Raw genomic sequence first — 5442 nt, 5'->3', positions numbered from 1 at the left:
TATGGTAAAGTGAGATGAAACCATGTGAAACCTCCTTTATATTTCTTATATTTATTATTTTGTAACCAGGTGAAAGTGTATTTTTTTTTTTACATTAAGTCTCACTGCTGAAAAATTGTCAGGGAAGAGAGCTATGCTTTACAAACTACTTGAATCTTTTCCATTGAGGTTGTGTTAAAGTTTAACTGTAGGAATGTTTAACTAGCCTCATCCTTAATTTTACCTTATTAATTGATAACTTTGAAATAAAAATGTCAAACAGTAAGGTTAATCTAAATTCCTAGTAAAATGTACATGAAAGTTGGTACATACATTAAATACTTCAATAACACAAAGTAAGGACAAAGTATACTCAACAACACATTTTATTATATTTCTTAGTAGTGGTTCCTTTCTTTCCCTTTGGTAAAACCCAGATAAGGCTTTAAGAAGGGCTTAGTTTAACAGAACTTACTATAAAATTAGTTTTTCCTTTATACATTGTAATTTAATTGTTCATAAAGCCCAAAAATATGGGTCACAATGCATATGACTTTTGACAATAAGTGACACATTTAACACAACCTATTCTGTAAAATTAAAAAAAAAAGGCTGTCTCGTTTTATCATCAAAAGTTGTTCTTGAGAAATTTTCTATACACATTGGGTAAAAATACTATCAACTAATATGTCAATACCTCCAATGTAAAAATAATTAGGTCACCTAACACTGAATTATTGCAACTGATAATCTAACAAATTGAAAACTGCTTTTCAAACCCATGTTCTAAAAACTGCATTTTGGAAAATATATATTTTTTTAATGATGGTGGCAACGTAAAATGATGAGAAGAATGTTTAAGTTATCAAACTTAGTATAAAAATACATATGGGTACATAAATACAAATATAGCTCCATTTCTTGACTTCTACCTTTCTTAAAGTATGTCAAAAATCTTAGAAAACATCTAGATAACTAGAATATAGAGAAGAATGTAAACAGACTAGCTGGAACAAGGCTTTATCAAAACAAGGCTTTATCAAAAATGATAAGGCAATTTATTCAAAACACCTATTAACTATAATAAAGTAGTCATGTGGGAATAACTTGTTTCTGTTGTTTGACAGCAGTGAGTTATAATTGTAGTCTTTTATTCCTAAATTCAATTGCATCGAATGAATAAAGTGTTAAATTTTCACTTAAAGTAATTCAGTTTCATCAGTTTTTAGAGAAATATAATACTTTAGAACAATGAAAATAAATCAGTGTGTCTTAACAAACTAAGTTCATACTAAGTGAAGTTTTAGTCTTCTTAACAGGTGCTGGCCAAAATCAAAATTGTAGAATAATCTTCACAAACTCTGAGTTCAATTCAGATCTGTAAGTGAAAAGAACATGAAATCCATGGAAAAAATTAATTCTGACAATACAATAAATCATCTATTACATATTAAGGACCCCTAAACTCTATGGAAAATAGAAGGAAAAATTCCAAGTACATACAGAATTTTTCTCAATTCCTGTCTGCTGCCAGTAAGTCTTTATGAACTCTTTGAGAATGTTGTAGATTATACCATTGTTCTTAATATAGTTTGGAATCACCTTCTTTCTTCTCATGCTAGTGACTATAGATCTTATATTTTGCAAGTAGGAATGGACATGTGGCAATCTTAAAAATGGAAAACTGTGGTACTAAACCAAAATCTCCTCTTCATATTTACATACACACTACCGTTCAGCTCCCACCCAGCCTTCAATTCCACCACAGGTGTCACAATGTTCAAATGTTACTTAATACACAACACAACTGTATGTTAAGTTTTGGCACAGAAAATAATCATTCTACTGTCAAAAAATTAATTTAGTCCTAAGAATCCTCTGGCTCAGGCTCCCCAAAGGAAGTACATGAAGAATATAGCAGAACAATATTTGTTTCTCATCCTTGTTCATTTCCTACTTATGGGTATGCTTTAAAATGTACACAACTTTTATATAGTATTTCATGTTTAAAATGCATATAAATGCATGGTAAAAAAAAATCTGGTAAAAATCTACATTGGAGGTATGTACTCAATATTTCTTTAACTCGTGGAGTAATCTGAATGATCTGAAAATATATTAAAAATAATATGGATCAATCAAAAATATGGATCTATAAATGAATAAAAGGACTGATGTGATGTGATAGATCAAGTATAGAAAAATGTAAATTGTCTAATCTTGTTGGTACATAAAAGTGTCCACTTGACATTAGAAACTCTCAACTTCTGTGAATGTCTGAAAATGCTCTTAATAAAGGTGTCTGTTAGTGTCTGAAAGATCTGGAGATCCCCGCTCTAGATCAGTGACTACCAATGTGGCATGAGCATCAGTATCGCTTGTGGTGCTCAACTTATCCTAATTACTTCATATACACATTCTAAGAAAATCAAAATGAATTTTATTTAAATAAAATAAAACCAGAACAGTGAGACATTTATTACTTTTGTTACACTTAAGCTTTATTAGTAAGAAAGCAATCACTTTCCATAAAACAAACAGTGATATCTGATAAAATAATGTAATCCCCATATATAACTTGACAACAGACCTCCATTTTGGAGTATGTTGCAATTTCAGTCCTTGAGCAAGCTGGTTCAAACAAGATTCTTCTGTTAACCTACTAATATTTCATTCAAAAGAAGGCACATTCTCAAACTGCTGCATTTCTTAATAGCTGTCTCTATAGACATTCTCACTTAAGCAAGTTTTCACTATGGATTGCCCACTGTTAGAGCTACTAATGCTCTTTTAGAAAGAAATGTTTCAAAGGATTATAAGGTTTTTTAAAGTGTAAGACATCTGACTACCTGGTTTCTGAATATTAATGAATATTCAAATTCATGCAGTGGTCTTAATATATACTTAAAGTGTTCAACACTCCTACATTAAAGAAAGCTGAGGAAAGACCTTGTTTCTCTGTAGATAATTCACAAACAAAGCAAACAAAAAAATATAAGGTTTTGTCCATTACTTACATCATCAATGTCTTCGTCATCATCTCCAATATCATCAAACTGGATTTCATCATCATCTCCAGGACCAAATGTATCTGTATCATTGATTTTAGCTAAAGACATAATAAATACACTCCTATATATTCAAGATATTATTATGTAATTTGACTACAAAAACAAACATGTCTGGTATAAAATACTGAACTACACAAAACATTCTTAGAAGAGATATTTCAATTCAACCAATGTTTCATTACAAGAAAAATGTTACTACTGCAGAAAAATGCACCTCACAAAGTGAATTCACAATGAAATAACAAGTTCAGTGCTAAGTCATTACAATGAAGATTTTGTTTAAAAAGGCAGTGTATTTTGTTAATGAAGGTAGTGTAAATGAAGCAGGCCAATTCATGTTTATCCTCACCCAGTAAAAGTGAAATATGAAGTACTGAGTCTCATATATTTTAACATTTCTTTAAATGTCAATAATTTCATCAGAAAGCTCACACTTATGTAAAATCTTGTGTTTTCATAATAAAATGTAAAATAAAGTAGCTGCTAAGTGAAAAGTATGAGCTTAGGTAGTAGTACAATACCTCTTTGATGTTATGAAGGGCTTATTTTAATATATTCATGATTACTACAATCAAAATGCAATACTGTTGCCATTGGAAAGAAATGTCTATTAAAATATAAAGAACTCTACAGGAGACTATTATGCTAAGAGAGAGTGAGCATTTTTTTCCTATATAAATCAATACCAGTATCATAACTGTTTTCCTTTCTTAGCTGAAAACTAACAATTTCTTGAAAATCACTGAAAACATTGTAACAATGTATTCTTTAATAGATACTACCAAAAGAATATTTTTAAGGAACTGATTTCTATTTATTATTAAAGTATTAAACTATAAGGTATCAAAAAATATTTATATGACAAGCACACTAAAAACTAACTCTGTAAGTCCATACACAAACAATACTTAAACAAGACAAAATTCTATCAAAATGGCTTCATCTAAACACCAACAAATAATATCATAGGACCAAAAAATACAGTAACTTTGATATTACCATGTTCTGGAAGCTCGCCATATGCCTTCAGAATTCTAGCTTCATCAGCATTGTACTTTAAAATTACATCAGCTTTGTTATCCTTAGAAATAAACAAATAAGTTTCAAACCGATAGTCCACAAAATGTCCCACAAATTACTTCTGAATTAACATATTAAGAAAATACTCACAAATTGTCCTGTTTTTCTTCACCTACTCTCTACTTTCTTAAAGAAAAAAATTCTTGGGTTTAAACAAGTAGGAGTTTACATGCATGACCAAATAATAATTTAGCCTAGAAAAATTACTTATACTATTCCCTTTAATAAGAGAAATGACCAGAGGGCAGGGGAAAGGGGAGACAAACCAAGTAACAGACTCCTAACTCTAGAGAACACAGAGACAGTAACCAGAGGGGAGGATGTGGGGGGATGCATTAAAACAGGCAATGAGGATGAAGGGGGGGTGTCTATGATGGGCACTGAGAGTTTTATGGAAGTGTTGAGTCACTGTACTGTACAGCAACTAATATAGCACTGTATATGCCTTATAGTCAACTAACTATAATTTAACTAACAATGTTAAGAAAAAACACTGTAAAACCAGCAAATTAAGAGTCTCAACTTCATTAGAACTCTGGAAGACAACAAAGGTTGATAGCAACAAAGGAAATGATGAATTAGAGGAGCCACTGACTCCACACTCTGTCACGTCCAAAGAGTGGCTACACAATATTTTCTCCAAAGCATTGCAAAATGACATTGTTCTATGAGGCGAAAATAATAATGAATAAGAAACAGTTTGAACACATGGGGAATAGTTAGGGGGAAGTGAGATACTTGGAGGAAAAACAGACAGCTCTAAAAATACCCCAAAACATGTTGAGTGCTGGATGCACACTCAGAAATTACCTGAAGAGACAATAATCTTTCACAACTGTTATGGTGACCAGTGATGGGTGGGGGAGGTGGGGTGGAGAACTGCACAAAGAATGGAGAAACAAGTAGGGAAAGAATTTATACACTTTCCAAAGGAGGGGAGGGTCCAGACATCTAGAGAGACATCAGCCCTGACTTTTTGTCAGGCAGGGCCTTTAACTTTTTAAAGGTGTGAGAGGGTTACCACTGTGCCCATCATGGAAGGAAGGGGTTTGGGGAGGTGGTCAACTCTATTGGCCAGGTGGAGCAGGTTTTCAAGGGGCTCTGTGTGGGGATCCTCCAGGATATACAGTCAGGCTAGAGAAAAATGTTTTGTAGCTCGGGAGAATGGAAGGGATCATCACCTAGAAAAACAAAGTTACCGTTAAGTGAAGACAACTGTGAGTTTTCTCTGTAAGCATGGCTTGGGAAGGAGAGACTTTGAGTAGATTTCATTCAACAACTATTACACTAAGTTTGTTGTTTTTTGTTTTTT

General features: G+C 32.3%; 1 long non-coding RNA gene across 1 annotated transcript; it reads right to left on the bottom strand.

Moving 5' to 3' along the window:
- Nucleotides 1-347: 347 nt before the first annotated feature.
- On the bottom strand, nucleotides 348-4306 carry LOC125092632 (uncharacterized). The gene is made up of 3 exons (XR_007125023.1): nucleotides 4050-4306; nucleotides 2997-3088; nucleotides 348-1357 (listed from the first exon to the last, which is right to left on the bottom strand). It is a non-coding gene; the product is annotated as an uncharacterized LOC125092632 (long non-coding RNA).
- Nucleotides 4307-5442: the final 1136 nt, after the last annotated feature.

This window comes from Lutra lutra, chromosome Y (genome assembly GCF_902655055.1).
Source record: "Lutra lutra chromosome Y, mLutLut1.2, whole genome shotgun sequence".
Taxonomy (NCBI): domain Eukaryota; kingdom Metazoa; phylum Chordata; class Mammalia; order Carnivora; family Mustelidae; genus Lutra; species Lutra lutra.
Note: the sequence above shows the minus strand (reverse complement) of the source record. Positions and strands in the feature narration are given on the sequence as shown.